This window comes from Hyaena hyaena, unplaced genomic scaffold, assembly GCF_003009895.1.
Source record: "Hyaena hyaena isolate Hyena2069 unplaced genomic scaffold, ASM300989v1 scaffold_331, whole genome shotgun sequence".
In the NCBI taxonomy this organism is placed as follows: Eukaryota; Metazoa; Chordata; class Mammalia; order Carnivora; family Hyaenidae; genus Hyaena; species Hyaena hyaena.
The window spans coordinates 189,663-208,218 of record NW_024080965.1 but is presented as its reverse complement, the minus strand read 5'-3'; positions in this window follow the sequence as shown (position 1 = coordinate 208,218).

The window sequence follows — 18,556 nt, the reverse complement described above, 5'->3', positions numbered from 1 at the left end:
CTTTGACTTTTGTGGTTATGTTATCGTGATGTGTAGTCAAGGTACCAATATGTTCACAACTTAGGATCATGGTAAAATAGTGTGTTCTGGTTTTTTTTTTTTAACTGTTTAGAAAAAAGTAACTTAAACTACAAATACAAGATTAAAGTGAGTTTTCTAAGTGTCTTGTCTCTTTGCCCCAACATCAAGAGGACAATGAGTTTCAATATACAAATTGAGGGCATGGGTGCAGATACCTTTTAAGATAATCTGACATGAGAAAACATTTAGAGAAGTCAGGGCCAAATGGTGTGAATAATTATGGGGCCCCTGGCAGACAGTGCTCCATGTTGAATTAAATTGGAGCCAAAGTAATGTCTACTTTGGGATTTGGTCACCATGGCCTCAGCCTGTCCTAGCCCAGCCTGAGCCTAAAACTTAGATTTTCCTCTGCCTCCTCACTGGGTGAGAGGACGGGTTTCCCCTGCATCCTGTTCAGTCAGTTTCAGGAGAGGTGAGCTCACATTCAGGAGCAATTTCCAGAGAAACTCCCAACAAGCTACAAAAATGAAGGGAGTGGGGCAGAGTGCTTGGCTGGCTGGCTCAGTCGGTAGACGATGCAACTCTTGATCTCAGGGTTTTAAGTTCAAACCCCACGTTGGGTGTAGAGATTACTTAAAAATAAAATCTTTAAAAAAAATTTTTTTTTTGAGAGCGAGAGCGTGTGCGCAAGAAGGGAGAGAAGAGGGAGAGGAAGACAGAGAATCCCGAGCAGGCTCAGCACCGCCCAGCACAGAGCCCAACATGGGGCATGATCTCACAACCCGGAGCATTGGCTATCTGGGGCAAAACTGCTTCTCCAGGTGAACCCATCCCTTTCTCTCCTTAAACCAACCCTTGGGGAGAACAAAAGAAAAATATCTTGGGAGAAGGGTACAAGGTTATAGGCATGACAGACTCAACTCCCTCTTGCTTTACATTTGGGGGCTTTTAGAGGTCATGCTCCACCCTGCTTGACTAGACTCCCTGGATCTGTCAGCCTGTGGTCTCAGTGCTTGTACCTAGACTGACACCGTGCTTCCGAGAGTTCCCTCAGACTGTCCGATGTCAGGGCCCCAGGTGCAGAACCACCGTGCTGGAACCGGAGGCGCATCAGAGTGTCAGGTGCACCGGCTTTTGCAGGTGGGGAGCCTGAGTAGCCAAAAAGGGGATTCCTCCCATTGCCTGAGGCCGCACTGGAGTTTCCTCCCTAACAACTTAGGACAGGGAAGGAGGAGCCAGCAGAGACCAGGCCACTGGTCACTTGTCACCAGCTAGGCTCCTGAGCCCAAAACTGAGCAGAGGCTGGGCCTGGGTTTTATGGGTCTCACCTTCAAACCAGTGTCAAGAATGTTGGGGTCTAGGGCATGCCCTTGGGAAGACTCAGCGCTGAAGTCACTGTGTCCTAAAGCGAGACTGGGCTTGGAATCCCTCTCCCTTTGAAACCAAGAGCTGCGCCACCATCAGCAATGACTAAGGGAGGAGACCTCTCTTCCCCCTGATTGGCTCTTGCCAATTAAGAGCATTTTATTAGGCTGCTAATTAAAGGCACTTCGTTAGCAGCGGGAGAGGCCGGGCGGCGGGTGCCTGGTGAGATGGAGTCGAAGCCAGGAGAAATTGTTTTCCTCCCCCCATGGAAGCCCAGCCTCTCAGGGAACCCTCTCAGTCCCCCAACGTTTCCTGCTGCGCTTGCCACACCCCTTGCTTTCAATTAGCAGCTCTGAGGGGAGTTTGATCATTACCAAGCCTAGGTGGAGGAGCCCTCCCCTGCCTAAGGACACATGAGGCCCTCAGGGGACTGTGCCGGTCTGTCCAGGCACCTTGTTTGGAGTGAGCCAGGGAAGGAGAGGCTAGGCCACCCCAGAGCTTAGGTTTGTTCTCCCCAGTGAGGAATGGCTCACAGTTCCCCAACACCAAGGCCATTGCTAGCTAGTGAACAGGATGACCGGTCACTTAGTCACCTGGTGTGAGTCTCAACGCCCCCTTCCTCACCAAAGGCTCACCATGTTATTAGGAAGTGTAACCTTCCTACCGGTCACTTTGCAGGAGCTGTGCCCACAGACCCAGAGTGGGTCTGGGACGAGGAAGGGCTGATGGGTTTACAATCCCAGCCACACAGACCCTGAGAGGACTCTAGTCCTGAGCTCATCACACACTGAGGCACTTCCCCTGAGAGGTCCAGACGAGCCCAGACAAGCCCTCCAGCCTGACTCTGGCTTGGGGGCTGGCATGCAGGGTCAGAGTTAGCCCCTCTCCAGAACCCTCCTTGTCCCGTCTTGCTGCCCTCCTCACCCCCTCACTTAACCGCAGAATTAGCACCAGCCCAGACTGGGAGGGCAGATTTATGGCTAGGCCTGCTTCCCTCCATTTAACCCGAGGCCGGCCCTGGCTCCAGACTCTAAATTAGATTTTTGACAATTAGAGAGACTAATGGTCACATAGCCATCCCCAGAGTCAGATATCCAGCAAGGCCATCCTTTAATATCCACCACTGCCCAGCCAGCTCCTCCTGGCCGACCTCCTCTCTTCCCAGGTGGGTGTTTCTCTCCCAGGCCCTGTATCCCTCTGTCCGGGCTCTACACGCACCACTGAGGTTCCTCTGGTTCCTTCTCCCTTGATTTCCCTACCCCCCCTTCCCACCACTTGCCCCGTGCCAGCTCTGTTCTAGGGCTCTGACCTCCCCCACCTTGGGTCACTTCTCCATCTCCACCGTCACCAGGGCCCATCCCTCTGCAGTCTTTCTGTCTGCACCTAGCAGACTGCAAGCCCCTTGAGGGCAAGTGCTTGTGCCATATCTGTATCCTACGTGCTCAAGCCACCAGTGGGTGCTTAGTAAATGTTTCCTGAGCCTGCCTCCCTCCCTCCTCCCCCTGAGCTCCTAGACCTCCAGGGCCACCCACCCTGCCCTTCTGGCCCCAGTCCCAGTCCTGCTTCTGGCCCGGCTCTGCCCCAGCGTGCACTGGAGCCCCCTTCCCTGCCGCCCCTCAGCTCTGGCCGGTCTTGGGCTGGGTGGGTAATGAGATTGCAGTAAGTGGTGTTGCGGGGGGAAGCTGCTCACATTCACTCAGGCAGACTCATAGCTCTGTCAGGCTGATTGGTCCTGAGTGGAGGCGCAAACGGCCCCCCACGGACACGCTGAGATTGGTTATAAAATTACAAGCATTTGTTCTGCTGTCAGTGGCCTTCCCTCCCTCCCCTCTGCCTGCCGGCTTGGGTTCCCCCCCTCCCCCTAACCCTCTCCCCCCCCGGGGGTCAGCCCACACACCCTGAGGGACCCTGGCCAGGGGCCACCACAGCAGATGAGGCTGAGGCCACCAAGCTCCCCATCTAGGCAGGCCTTGCCTTGGCCCCAGGATGGTCACAGCTCAGGGTAGCCCTAGAGTGACCTGACCCTGTGCTCAGTGTTTCCTCTTCCCTGCGAGTGGGTGAGGATAGGGGCCCAGGGCAAATAGGCCTTGGAATCCAGGTGCTCAGACCCCAAGTATAGGAACATATCTGAGGCCAGGCCTCCGAGACAGCCAGTGCCCACAACTCCTGAGGTGGCCCTAGGCAGGGGTGGGCATGTGTGGAGGGGGTAGTTGGAGGCCTTCTCTCCTGAAGGTCACCTCTCTTCCCTTCATGTGGCCAGTCCCCTGCCCTGTACCCTGGCCCCTGATAAGGACAAATCAGGCTTCAGGATAGTATCCACCACCCCAGTCCCTGATACCTGGGCCAGATCTAAAAGTCAGTATGGACTAGATCCCCCAATGTGGTTACCCTATACAGGCCGAGTCCCCTTGGCCTGACCCCTGCACTCACCCTCTAGGGCCAAGGGTCAATGACCATGGGCCCGATTACTCCCCAAGCTGGTAGGCCTTGAAATCCTATTTTGTGCTCTGGTGATACTCCCGCACAGACAGCCACTCTTCACTGGCCCTGCGTCCTTACCTGCCCAGTCCACCCTCTGCCTCCTTCCACCCTCAATCCTCCCAACAAATCCCCAGCCCTTGGCACTTGCCTGGCCCCTCAGTCTCTGCCTTCCTGTCACTGTCCTGTCAGGAGGCACCAGGACATCCTATAACCAGCTAGGGGGCGCTGCTGAGTGGATGGTTCCCTAGCTTGGAACAGGGAGCTTTTGGGGGCAGCATGTCCTGGCTGCTGGCTGCAAGGTGCCTTCCTGCCATCCGTCATTCATTCTCAGCCCGGAATGTATTTGCTGTAATTACATCTTTAATTAGGGTGGTGACGGCTCATTGTTCACCAACAATGATGGATCAGATCCTCCTGCTTGCCATCCTCCCTGTGTCCAGCACCATCCAGGTCAGCTCTCCCCCATCTCAGGTTGGGAAGAACACAAGAACTTGCTCTCATCTCACTGAGGCCCATGAGCTCCATTCCAGTAGTGATTATGTCCTTTTAGACCCCTGGGGGTTCCCAACAGACTGCTTAGACTGATATCTCCACGCAGGGCTCCCTTCAGAAAGGCAATGCCACCAGTGTCTCCTTGGTCCAAACTGGCCAGGGAGGAGGCGCTATGTCACCCCTCTCCACCCCCAGGCTGGGCCCTGAGCCACCCCTTCCTCATTCACAGGGCTGACATGCACAGAAAGCCTTCCAGGAACTCTAAGCTGTGAGACATGGGTGAGCCTATCTCCAGGCTCTCCTGTGCATTAACCAGGTCTCCAACCAAGGGCTTCCCTGCCACACGCTTACACTCACCCAGGCGATAGGTCCAGGCCCAAGACTGCACATGGTGGATGTTCAATGACTTGAATGAACGGATCGGTGAGGGGAGATGTGTTCTGTGGGGGAGGGGAGCTGCCTAGAGATCCTCATTGGAGACCATGGGCTGGTTGGAGCCCAGGCTTCACAGAGGGGCCACGTTGGGCAGTTAAGGCCCAGGACTTGTGAGGAGGCTTTGTGGGGGTAAGAACCCTAATCTGGCTTAAAATTCCAGCCTGGCACCTACTGGCTATATGACATTGGGGGAGCTCCCTAACCTGTGTCTGAGTTCACTCATTTAGAAAATGGAGATAAAAGCAGTGCCCTATTTCATAAGATGGCTGCAGATTCCCTGAGATGCTGCACAGGAAGTAGAGGCCAGGCTAGGGTGGTAGCAGCTGCAGAGAACTCATTTCTGCCGCGGCTGACTGATGCACCGGGAGCCAGGAGGTAGCCTCCTACCTCCTCAGACCATCTTGGTTTGGGGAAGGCCTCGCCCACTGCAGGCACTGTCGGGCGCAGGGGGGAGAGTGGCAGGGCTGCGGTAGGGCTGGTGTAAGGCGCACAGTAGTTGCTCAGGGCATGCTTCCTGATAGGAATTGGCCAACCTCCTTTCAGAACTACAAGGCCTTTGCCCAGTGTGGGCAGAATCTGGTCAGCGTAGGGGCCCTGGTGAGGAAGGCCACCATGCCCGGGGCCTGATACAGAAGGAGGGGCTGGAAGGGAGATCCTGGGGGTCTAGCAGAGGAGCCTAGCCTGTACCTTATCTTTAAGGGTGCTGAGCTTCAGGGAGGGGAGAGGGGGGAGGCAAGACAGATGGAATCCACCCTCTGCCCCTTCTACCTTCCAGCTCTAAAATTCTATGACTTCCCTCCCTCCTTGGGGCCTTGTCATCTTCCAAAGAGCCTTCCTCCTCCCAGGGGTGGCCCCCTCTGCAGTCCCTCTTCCTCAGTGACCCTCTTCACCCTGCAAGGACCCCCCCCCCTCCCCAGGGTAACTCCAAGGCCCAGGCAGGAACGATTGAGCCGTACCTAGCGGTAAGTATGCGCAACATTACATATGTATATTGGAGAGTAAATAACCCCAAAAAGCGCCTTGTAAATAGACTCCGAGTTTATCCTTTATTAATGAGGCACCGAGTGCCCTGCTGTTTTAGAGCAGCGAGACTTTCATAATATCAAAACCTAAATTACACTTGCGTCTCTCATCCCAGGGATGAGCATCTTTAGGCTCTGTTTGCAGAGTGAGTAAGCAGGGATGCCTCCCTGCCTGCCTGGGGTTTGTTGACACCTTTCTCCTGGTTGGAGGGAGGGTGGATGCTGTGCACCCGCACCCAAGTCCCCAGAGAGCTCTGTGTCTAAGACTTAAGGGTCCAGTGGGTGAGGGCCACCAGGAATGCCCGCCTTCATTCTGTGTACAGAGTTTACAAGATCAAGGGGTAGCCTTGGGCTCTGGGGTTTGGAGGCATGGGATGAGGCAGTGGACAGTTACTGGCAAGCCCTGTGGTCAGCTTACTCCCTGCCTCTCAGCTTCAGTTTTCCCATGTGTGAAATGGGGATAGCATCTTCCTCATAGGCTGGTTGTGAGGAGTCAGTTAATGGGTCAGAAGTGGGCGCAGTGCAGAGTAGGTGCTTGGTAAACGTGAGCTGTGGTGGTGGTGATGCAGACAATTGGCTCCCTTCTTTAGAAGAGGACACCAGTGCCTCCTCTTCATTTCCTGGATCAGACCATGTGTGGGGCCACAGAGCTCCAGCCCCATCCTGGCACCAAGGTCTTGTGCTGAGAGGGCATACCAGGGCCCACCTCACCCCTGCATGATCAAGATGTGACCTGCCTGTGCCCCCCAACCCTGAACTCAGCCAGGGCAAGGAGCCTGCACCGTCTTGGCCCCTGTGATTGCCCAGGTCCAAGGCCCCTCTCAGGCCCCCTGGTGATTGTGCCCACCAAACACCAGCCTGAGCCGAGCCAGGCTAGGTCGGCAGGTGGACAGGCAGGCGCTGTGTGGGCAGGATTTACAGCCTGGCCGGCCAGGCTCCTGGTGCTCCGGTGGGCGTCATGTCGAATCTGTCCCATTATATGGACAGTTGAGTTTAATAGTCATTGTGTGCTTGCTCAGAGCCCAGCAAACATTGCGGGGCGACACCCCCTCCATGCGAGCCGCCCGCTCCCCAGCCACACGGCCCATCCGTACAGTAAATTAAAAATATGAATCACTTCTCCCCACTGCCTCCCCAAACGCTCATCTTGTCAGCCTCTATGTTGCCTTCATTTGTATTACCTTAATTTAATGTTAATTATGGTCTTCATTTACAAGGAACAAGCGAGCCCTGCTCTGCCAGGGGACCTTGCCCCCACCCTCTCCCCCTCAGCCCAGGAGGGAGAGGCTGGGGGAGCAGGGGAATTTGGGGGGCTACAAAGGAGGGAGGAAAGGAGTTAGGGGGTGGGTGGGAGATAAGCTCGGGTCCATCAGTGGCTGGTGGCCACTCAGGGAGGGACTAGGAAGACTCCCCACCTCTACATACCCTATCTTCAATCATTTATTCATTCAACAGCTATTTATTGAGCACCTAATATATGCCAAACAACTAGGGACTAGAAAGATTGGGGAGGGAGCTGTTGCCCTCCCTGATGGAGTCCCCTACACCATCCTGAAGTGAATATGCCAGATGGGAGCATCAGGGATACCTCATCCATGCCCCAGGTGAGCTGGTTCCTGAGCCATCACAGAGGGCATAAGATATGGGCAAGAGATCTGCTCTCCCTTCCAAGCTCCCCTCTTGGCTACCAGTACCATGCCTACCCCAAACTGCTTCGCACCCTTTCCAGACAGGAAGTTCTTTCTGGAGTCTTTCATGAATCCCTCTTGCTGCAAATCAGCCTAGGCTCAGAGCCTGAATAGAGCTAAGAGTGGAAGGGTGACTCCCAGGCTATACTGCCTCTGGAGGGTTGGAAGGAAAGCATCATGGGGACCACCACCACCCACCATCCACCATGCCGCCACCAAGCGCTGCCTCCACCACCCCATGACTCCAGCATCCAGCCCTGCAGACTTGTCCAAAGTCCTTGTGTCTGAGAAGTCTGGGAGGTCTCAGAGCAACCACGTGGCTGTCCCTGCACTGCCACACTCTGTCAATAGGACACCCAGTCACACACAAGCCTGTAGAGCCTGCAAGGGGCTCAGTAAATGTTGGTGGCTGATGTCACACGTGTGCACACAGGGAGCTGGCAGAGGGCCACCTGCACTCAAGCTGCCATTAACCACAAACCAGCCCCTCCCCCAGCACATGTCTCCTCGACTGGGGAAGAGGATCTCCAGCTGGGAATAGCTGCTTGACAGATGAGGCTGTTCTGAGTGTGTGTCTGCATGTGTGTCCGTCTCCGGGGAGCCTTGATCCACACACAGGGGCGTGTGTCCCTCCAGGTTCGGTGTGCCCCTCGGGTTCGTGTGCCTGTTTGTATGTGCAAGAGCGTGTGTCCAGCAGGCCCACGCGCATGTGTGCGCGCCTGTGCTCATGCACACGACACCCCGCCCCCCCCCCCCGCGTCCACCCCGCCTGTCAACGGCGCTGATGACATTGGCGCAGAGGAAAGTGATGACAAATGCCCGTTATCAGCGAACGAGGCCGATGACAAATGGGCGGGCGCCCGAGCAGCCCCATTACGCTGTAATAACAGAAGATGGATGGCCTGGCGCCACCCCCAACCCCCCACCCCCTGCGCCGGTAACGGGAGCCGATCGGGCTCCGCCCGCCCGCCCGGGAGGGAGCCTTGCCTCCCGCCTGGCCGCCAATCACGATAGGCCGAGCCGCCCAGGCCTAAGAGCCAGGAGCCCACGCGGCCGCCCGCGGCGGAGGAACAAAGCAGCGAGCTCAGCGGGAGCGCTGGGCGCACTGGGCAGGCCTGCCGGCGGCCAGGACACACAGCTGTGCACCCACATGGCCCGCACACGCGCCAGCCGCCTGTGTCCTTGCACGGTGCACCTGCAGCTCCTCTCCAGGCACAGCCCCCACCTCACAGGACCATAGGTACATGTTTTTGTGCCATGCGTGGGCGTACATCTGCCACCCAGAAATGGGTGCACACCCACTAACGTAAATCCATACACACAGAGCATACATACTCTTGCACCTACAATTAGTACACATGCCTACAAAAACAACACTCGTCTTTGCGCACACGTATGCCACCAACATGCCTGTACATGCATGGATATGGAGGTATGTATACACATAAGCAGAAATGCTGGTTTGTGGACACAAGCCCTACACACAGCTCTGCACACACAATTAGGGCTGATACACACACACACACACACACACACACACACAGATACTCACAGCTGTATCAAATATTACCTGAGCCCCTATGTGTCAACTAGATACTACGGAATTACAATGATGAATATGACACCATCCCTGTCTTCCAGAATTCTAAGTCTACGAGAGGCAGCAAATGGCTCTAAGCGAAGGCAGAAGATGATTTGTGCTTTGACCCAAGTACTTAGTTGTGATGTAAGATTTCCAAAAGAAAAATCAGAAAAGTCTTCCTGGAGGAGGTGGCTAAAGGAAGAATAAATTCTCAAAAGGAATCGAATTCTGTAAAAAACAAAAAAGGTATGAAAATGGGAACCTGTAGGGAGTGTTTGGGGCCAAGGAATCTAAGGGACCAGGAGTGCTGGCGAATGGCGTTGGGTGAGAACCAGTGAGAAGTGAGGAGACTTACCAACACATAGACAAGGGCCAGGAGGCAGGAGTTGGGAAAAGACTAGAGGCTAGAGGGCCAGGGACGTCCTGGGGCAGGTCCACAGGAGGGACCTGTGAGGCCTGAGCCAGCACCAGACATAGAAAAGGAGAGGACAGCAGCACCTGGCTGGCTTAGTCAGAAGAGAATGTGACTCTCAGTCTCTGGGTTTATGAGTTTGAGCCCCACATTGAGTATAGAGATTTAAAAAAAAAAAAAAAAAAAAAAGGAGAGGACCAAGATGTCAATGAATGGGAATGGGAGAGGGCCAGCGAGGGCCAATTTTACAGACATATGAACAGTACATTCCCAGGGGGCCGTGCGTTTAGAGGGGCCCCATGCTTGGTTTAATGCTGTCTTGAAATTCTTTATAATTTCGTAACAAGGAGTCTGAATTTTCATTTGGCCAGGGGCCCCCAAAATTATGTAGCCAGTGCTGGAGCCAGGTTGATCAAGTAAGACAGTATAAGAAGCAGGTTTGATACACGAGAGTGTGGATGTGGATTGAGGGGCTGAGGTGATGGGAGAAGATTTCGTGTCTCTATCCCCAGAGGGGAAGTTGGTGCATATGCCTCTGCTCATGCTTGCGTCCGCTCCGCAGGGAATCCACTCACTGCCAGGCACCACAGACATACCTATTCTATATACTCCCTTCGCTAGAACATAAGCTCCTCAGTGTGTCCCCAGCTCACGGCACATGGTTGCCACTCAATACCTGTTGAAGGAATACGTGATAGCATGAATGAATGAGCACACACGAGTCTACGAGTACACCCACTGGGAGTCCAGTCCCCAACATGAGGGGCACATGCAGGCCCAAATGTATTTCCCATTCCGCATTGCTATGGCCCAATACTTCCTCCAGGGTTGTTCTGTTACCCTGTGTTTGCTCTGGGAAAAGAATGCCCGTGTCCCAGTAGCCCCCTCACTGGGTGTCTCCTTTGCAAACAAAGCAGGGCAGGAGCCCAGATCCCTGGGGTGACGGGGAGGGGAGATGCTATGATTTGGAGCCGGAAGATATGAGTTCATGTTTCAGTTCCTCTCTCTGCTGATTACGCTTCTGAGCTTCAACTTCTTCATCTACAAGATGGGACTATAAGGTGGAAAAGCATTTATACAGACAACTTGATGCCAACAGATTATTAGGGGAGATATATTCTGTCAGATCAGGTATTGAGAGAGTTGCTTCCTTCCTTTCAACTCTGGGGATTCTGGGGTGTCAAAACTAGACTGGGGACCCAGAGGATGACCCAGGTGACCTCAAACAGGGGGAAGGGAGTGGCCAGACAAGGAGGAGAAGGGTTTGGTCCACTATCAATAGGAACCAGATGACCTAGGAGTCGAGACTCGGGCCCCTGCTTCCCCAGCCCACCTGCAAGCGGACACAGGCTGGATATGAGGTGCCCCCAGGACTGAAGTAAACACTCGGACTTTGCGTAGCTTGGGGTGAGGGGAGGCAGAGAACATCTCCAGAGATATGGGCCAAGGGAGGGAGCTAAGTGGAGGTGGTGGAAAGAAGTGGAGGGCATCCCCTCCCTATTTCTCTCCCTGGGAGAGAAAAGCAGGTGCCCTGCCTTCTGCCTGACAGGAACTGACCTGCTAACTTTAGCTTCAAAACATGTGACTTACTCCTGCCTACAGAATAGGGGGAGTGAGAAGTATTTCCGGGATCGGGCACCTGTCTCCCTCACCCTCATGTGACCCACTTTGGGTCTCTCCAGTATGTTCAGGTCCCTCCTCCCCTTCTCCTATTTCAGCTGTGTTAACTGTCACCTTTCAGACCCATCAAGAGGCCCTGGGGGAAACCCCCAGCAAGGAGACTGCAGTGAGAACCAGGATTAGAGAGAAAATGCCGGCTAATGGGCCTCATCCCTCCTCCCTTACCGTTCACTTTTTCTGTAGCGTTATTGACCCGTCATTAGTTATCCGTCCAAGGTCGCTGGGCCTGGCCCAGCTATAAATCATGGCGGCTGGAGGGGGGCTCCTGGCAGAGCGACGGTTCCGGGAGGCAGCAGAGAGCTCGGCCCCCAGCACAGCCGGGAGGAGTCACAGATTGCCCAAGATCTGAGAGAGCTTCCGCTGAGAGGTTAGGCCCCTCTTCGTACCCAGCCTCACCACCCTCCTCCCCACCTCCACTCACCCCTTCGAATCGCTTTCTCCAGCGTCACCACTCCCTCCATCGCTCACTCTTCTCCTCTCCTTTTTTTCTATTTCCCCCCAAAGCTCAGCGTGCAAGGTTGGGGAGAGAAGGGGGGGTAGAGAGTTACTGGTTCCTTCTTGCTGGGTCGTCTCACTCGACCTGGTCTCCCAGTTTATAGCTTCACCCAGCTATACAGAACTCACCCAGGGGGAAACTGAGGCACAGAATCCCGACCAGAGGTGAGCCTGGGGAAAGGGTCCCCAGCATACAGCGTTAAGGTCACTAGTCCAGGATCCTGCTCCCTGCCGGGTGATGGGGAGGATCTACCCACCCATGGAGGGGCACTAAGCCACATCCCCAAAGGCAGCCTCCGGAGGAGGAGCGAGGGGCTGCGTAGCGGCAGCGCATTCCGGACCCTTCCAGCCCCATCCTCCTACTCCCGTTCCCCGACCGGGGAGAGAAGCTCCACTGGGCGGTTCCTCCCGGTCCCTGGCGCTCTCTCTGCCACACCCCCGTCCCAGCCTTCGCTCGCCGCGGGGCCGCTTCGCCTGTCCTCTTCGTCGGTCCACGGGCGCCCTCTGCTGGCCTGTTCCGGGAAGTGCGCCCGTCGATTCCAATACCTGCCCCATCCCTGCCCCTATTCACCTGGCCGCCCAGCCCACTCCAAGGCCCTGCCCTTATGAAACCCGTTTTTGGCGACGCCCCTGTCCCTGAGGATGACCCCTGGAGCATCCCTGTGTCTAGCCACCCCCCTGCATCGGAGCAGCCGTTCCCTTTCCAGATCCCAGAGAGGCTTGATTGTTCCTATCAGGTAGAGGGAGTGAGGTCCAGAAAGACAGAACTTGAACCGTGGAGAAGAGAGCTTTCCTCTTGCCTATAGAGCCAGGCTCTGGAGAGATATGTACGCTCCAGGACTGTTCTCTGTCAGGGAGAGGAAGGGCATGGCCTCTGGGGCCCTCTCTCCTCAGGTCAGACACTAAGGGTCCCGGGCTTTCTCCCCATTAGGCAGCTTGGGGGAGAAGAGGGACAGGCCAGGGGGTGATTCCTTTCCAAGGGTGTGTGGCCTGGCAGATAGGTAGGGTGGCCTGACCAGAGGCCCTTGTCAAACTGGCCTCAGAGTGCTCCCATGCATCACTCAGTCCAAGGGCATGATGATGAGAGAGGAATCCTCAGGGGAAATCTGGAGCTGGGGGAAGGGAGGTGTCTCAGCCAGTTTAGGCACCCGTCAGGCCCTGTGTGGAGCCCATGTGGAATCAAGTCAGGCACGTGTGGGGCTGACCAGGCAGGGATCAGGTATGTGCATGGATATGTGTGGGGGCTACGCGTCAGGAATGTATAGGGATATATGGGAGCTATAGAGCTAGGACCCCTGCTTCTAGCAGGGTTAGAGCTTAGAGTCTATGTCCCCCATACCACTGGTTCTGGAGGTTAGTTAGAGGCCAGGAAGTTCCCATCTTGGGGCAAGTGGGCATTTGCTGATTCAAAACCTCAGATTTCAGGACCATGGGCTCTGACTGTCAACATCAGTATTAGGAACTTTTCACAGACTGAAAACTTAGGTCTCTTTGCTTTAGATACATGGGAGGAGAGAGAGAGAGATTAGACAGAAAGCCCAGTGAGATCCAGCTAGAGCCACTCCCAGAGAGGAGCCAAGGAAACAGAGGAGCAGGGGAGCCTCTCTCTGCTCCTCCCCCCGTCACACTCTGTCTGTCTCTCTCTTTTTCAAAATAAATAAACATTTTTTAAAAAAACCAAAAACCTCTGGTTTGGGATGGGGAGGGAATCTCTGGCCTGCAAGTGCACTGAATTATCAGCCTGCCCCTACCCACATCCTAGAAGGCTTTGCCTGAGCCAGTTTCATAGAAGTTCCTCCTGTTAAGGACCCTTTCCTCTGAGAGGTGAATCCCTGCTTCTTATAACTCCGGGGTCGAGGTTCCACCTGGCAGGAGTCACAAATTTCAATGTTTGCAAGGGTTGGGTCCCAGGGAAAACAATAGGGAGTAGTGAGGACTTTGGCAGCTGGGGAGCAGCTCTGGTCAATTGCTGACGTGTGGGAATATGGGGGAGAGAGAAATGGCATTGGGATAGAGACCCAGACCTCTTCCAACCTCATCTCCCTCCTTCCTATCATAGGAGTCTCCTAAGACACCCTTCCCCTAAGTCTGTGTATTAGCTTTCTGTTGCTGCATAACAGATTTTCACAAATTTAGCCTCTAAAAACAAAATCCACTAATGATCTCAGCTCTTTAGGCTGAAGTCCAGGGAGACTCAGCTGAATTTTTTGCTTCGGGTCCTACACAGCCCAAATCAAGGTATAGGCCCAGGCTGGGTTCTCATGTGGAAGCTCTGGTGAGGACCACCTTCTGTGCTCGTTCTCACTGTTGTCAGAATTCAGTGCCTTGTGGTTGTAGAACTAAGGCCCCCATTTCCTTGCTGACTGTCAGCTGGAGGCTACTCTAAGCTTCTCCACGACTTTCCCTGGTCCTTGCACACAGCCCTCCTCCCGCCTCCCCCCTCGCCCCCCCCCTTCTTCAGAGCCAGCAAAGGTGTGTTGATTCCTCATGCTTGGATGCTCTCTGACTGCTCATTTGCTACTAGCCAGAGAAATTCTGCTTTTAAAGGTCTCATGGGATTAGCTGAGGCTCACCCTGATAGGCTCCCTTTTGCCATATAAGGTCATACTTGAAGGCTCCACCAGCCTTCAAAAGGGAGGAGGTAAAGGTCACGGAGGTCTTCCTTAGAATCCTGCCTACCACACCCAGCCTCCAGAAGGGAGTGAAAACCTCCCTCACTCCTGGTCCCAGCCCCACGGACTTCTGTGAGACCCTGGGCTAGTCCCCTCCCATCTCTGATTCTCAGTTTCCTCATCTGTACAATAGGGCAAGGAGCTGAATACAATCTAAATCCCTCCCAGGGCCCCACTGAGAAGAGCAGGGCTGCATTCCTCTCCCAGCAACCCTGCTGCAGGCGGGAACGGGCCTCACCAGGGAAGAATAGTAGTTGGGGTAATCACACAGCCCAGCCAAGGTACCCAGTTTCAGAGGGCCAGCCGCCCAGCCGGCCTAGGCTGTAGGGAAGTGGAGATGCCCCTTCTGCTGACCAGAGGCCAGGTCCCCAATGGAATCTGCCCAGGGCAAGGTAGCCTGCACCTGGTCAGCAGGGGTGTGGGGCCAAGACCAGGTCAGACAGGTAGCGGAGCCTCCTCCTCCCCCCCACCTCTCTACTGGAGCTAGCCTTCAAAATCCATCTCCCAGATCGATCCATCCTGTCTTCCCTCTTCTGGGCCTCTGGGTCTCCAAAAGGGCCTGTCAGAGTCTTCCTGCCCCTCCCACCTAGCCCTAGCTAGATCTTCACACCCTGGCCCCACTGAGTAGTTCCTGCCCAGGAACCAGCAGGGGGCCTCAGGAGCCCCTCATCTGAGAGTTCCAGTCAATCACCCTGAATCGCCCCCTCCCACCTCCCCAGGGTAACAGAGCCACCTCTTCTCCCAGGCTCCCCTCCAGCACCCCCACCCCCAGGCTCCGCTTTCTTTTCTACAAGCTCCCCTTTGGGGGTCCCCACCCCCTCAGGCTTCCACCAAGGCCTGGCCAAGGGACTGGAAGGAGACCCTCCTCAACTCCATCCAAGCGCGGGAGCTGGGTGAGAGGCGGGGAAATGAATATTAATTTATCATGATTAGGCAAATCCGGCAGGGAGAGCCGATTCCGGAGGAGGCTAAAAAGATGAATTTCAGCAATAAAATTAAATAAGGACGGACGGGCAGCCCCTCCTCCCTCCCGCTTTGCTGATCTCTCTCTTTCTTACAATTTATGAGGCCAATTATGAAGATGAGGTTGGAAGTTCCTGGAACTTCACTAAATGCAAACGGCGGTCCCTGCTGTTCCCATCAAATTAATTAACCGCGCGCTATTGATGGCCGCTCAAGGCTGACGCAGGCGGCCCGCCCTGCGGCCGCCTCCACGGACACGAGGACCCGGAGTCCGGAGCCAGCCAGGGCCCCATCACCTTCTGCAGTCCCTGCCTGGCGCTACAGAGGACTCCGCGGACCACCCTTCCAGCCCCCAGGCCCTGCCTGAGCCCTTGACAACACAGTTGCGTGCCCGCAGAGGGAGGTCTACATCACTGTGCACACAGACACACACGTGGGGGCTGCCCACACACAGATACAAAATTTCATGAACTTGTAGTACACAAACATGGGGCCGGAATGCACATTAGACACGCAGGCAGATGAACATGCAGTTGAGCAGCCTGGGGCCGAGCTTTGGCATTGACCCCCAGTGTTTTTGGGGCTTGCAGAGGCCCCGTTCAGACAGTGGGAATGAGGCTCGGCCCAGGGACTTAGGTCAGCTTTGGGTCTTCGGCCCTGAGGATCCCCCTGTTCCAGGGCTCAGAAGCAGGGCTGCCCAATGGCTCATGGGTTCTGGAAAACTAGCTGGCTGGTGCCTGGACTTAAGGGCAGAGTGGTCATGGGGCTAAAGGTCTTGGGGCTAAGCCCAAGGCTTAGGGTAGCTCCTGGGTGTCGGCAGAGTCTGGGTAGCAGCAGGTGCCCCCACAGCTATAGCTCCCACATGAGGCTGGTCTCTCAGATGGTGGGAGCAGCTGGAAAGGGCTCTCCTGTTGGAGTGAAGAAAGGCAGTGAGGCCAATGTCTTCTCCATATTCTAGTCTCTAGGCCTGGCAAAAGGCAGCCCATCCCATTTAAAGGGAAAAGAATCCCATAACTTTCCTGGAGAAGCAAAACAAAGGGCCTGGGTTTTCCATTCCCAGCCTTTGAAACCTGGAGGGTAGGACATAGGTGGCCTTGCCCACCTTGCCATGTCTACTCCAGGCCGCGAGGCTCTTGGCCCTGTGCCCACACCTGCTCCCCCATGAGCATCCAGAACCCAGGAGGAAAATTTGGCCTTATCTTGTTCCACTTTCAGTTCAAGTCTGGGGCCAAGGCCAATGTCATCCCACCCAGGCCCTGGGAAAAGATGGAGCTTCCCAGCATGGTGGGGTTGGGGCAGAGCAGCCTAGAGGGATTTGTATCTTGGGCACAAAAATGTCAGAGGGAAATGGAAATTAAGGAAGGCTCACTCTGAGCTGGTGGCAGCCAACTGGAAAGGGCTGGGGCCCGGGGCCTTGCCTGCCAGCTGGCCCTCCCCCACTCCAGGCATGTGAGACTCCCACCATCCCCTACCCCCCAGCTGCACTTGCACTGGCGGGGGGAGGCTCCTCTGCCTCACAGCAGGTCCCTCCACTCACTAGAAAGGTGAAAATACACATCCAGTCTACCGGCTCTCTATATTGTTGCAGTAACAAATTACCACACACTCGGTGGCTTTGAACAACACAAAGCTATCGCCACATGGCACTCCTGTTTAGGAGTCTGAGGCAGGTTTCACCAGGATAAAATTGAGGTGTGGCCAGGGCTGTGTTCCACTATGGAGGCTCTAGAGTAGAGCAGACTCTGTCTCCTCGCCTCTTCCAGTTTCTAGAGGCTGCCCACATCCCTTGGCTGGTGGCGCTTTTTCTCTATCTTCGAAGTCAGACACGTCACTTCTCTCCAACCTTCCTTCTGTTGTTACATCTCTTTGTGTAGGTTTTCTGTGAAGGACTCATAATTAGATTGGGTCCACAGGATCATCTCTTCTCAAAATCTTTAACCTTAATCACATCTGCAATATCTTTTGCCAAGTAAGGTAACATATCCACAGGCACTAGGGTTTAGGATGTAGACATCTTTGGGGGACCATTATTCTGCCTACCATACATGTGGTCTGGCCAGGGACAACTCTGACTCCAGGACAGAGTGACAACAGCTGGGCTAGGGGCAAGAAGCAGGCTTGTGGGCCTGTCTCCTCCTCCTCGGAACCAGGTGGTGATTGGGTGGTAGTTTTGGGGTACTCAGTTGCTAGACAAGATGCCAGTTCCCAATGGGGCTCCCAAATTCAGTCTCCCTTTCCAGCAGAATGGGGTACTGGGCTGCAAGCCTGCCCAGAAACCAAGTTCAGGCTCTGAGGTACCTGGGAAACCTTCTAACACACTCTTTGCTTAGCTTGGACTCGGAGAACCAGCCCCTCCTCCAAACTGAGCAGCCTTTCTCAAGTCAGAAACCCTTCCCTCAGCTCTTCTCCCGGGTTCCTGTGTCAGATTGAGCGGCCAGAAGGATACCACCTCCAGAATGGGTCTCCCTGGAGGGTGTGGGCACTCTCCTTTCTTTCCTGATTCCCTGTTGTCCTTGCCAGGAGGTAGGACAAGGAGTTTACTAGGTTTGAAGGTAATCTCTGGGATTCTGAATCTCGGGAGGAGGTTGAGGGGCAGGAATGGGGCCAAGTCCCTGTTTTCAGACACAGAAAGCAGCACTATCCTTCTCTGTGGTTCTGCAGACTTCCTGTGTATGAGAAGGGGTTAACTGGGCAAGTCACCTCGTGATCCATTGGTTCCCTCTTGCAGCCCTAGAGGCCCTATTCCTGTGGGCCCAGACAGGCTTCCAGGGGATTTAAGTGGGAAGCAAAAGGAGAGAAGCAACTTCCACATTCGGGCCTGGACACTCCAGGCTTTGGGTTTCTGCCAGCTCTGACCCTTGCTGGGAAAGCTGACACTGGGGTCCTAGTTCCAAGTAGAATTGGCAGTGCTTGCAAGCAGGGGCCAGAAGCAGCCTAAGGGACCCAGGAGTTTGCCTGGTTTATTCACTCCAGGCCCCAGTGAGCCACACTTCCCTGGGAATAGATGCTCCGAGGGACTCACTCCTCATGGAGGCTTCTAGGCCTTTGGTGTGGCTGTCTCTGGTTGATATGAAGCTGTGAAGGGGGCTCCCAGACTCCCTGAGGTTTAGATTCCTTCCCCAGCATGACCCGTGCAGGTGGCGCCCCAGGGCTTGGACTTCGGAGTCCTGAACTAGAGTCGAGGTCCCTACTCTGAGGTTGCCGGCATCCCCTGACTGAAATCAGGCCAACAAAGGCCAGCTCTGGGA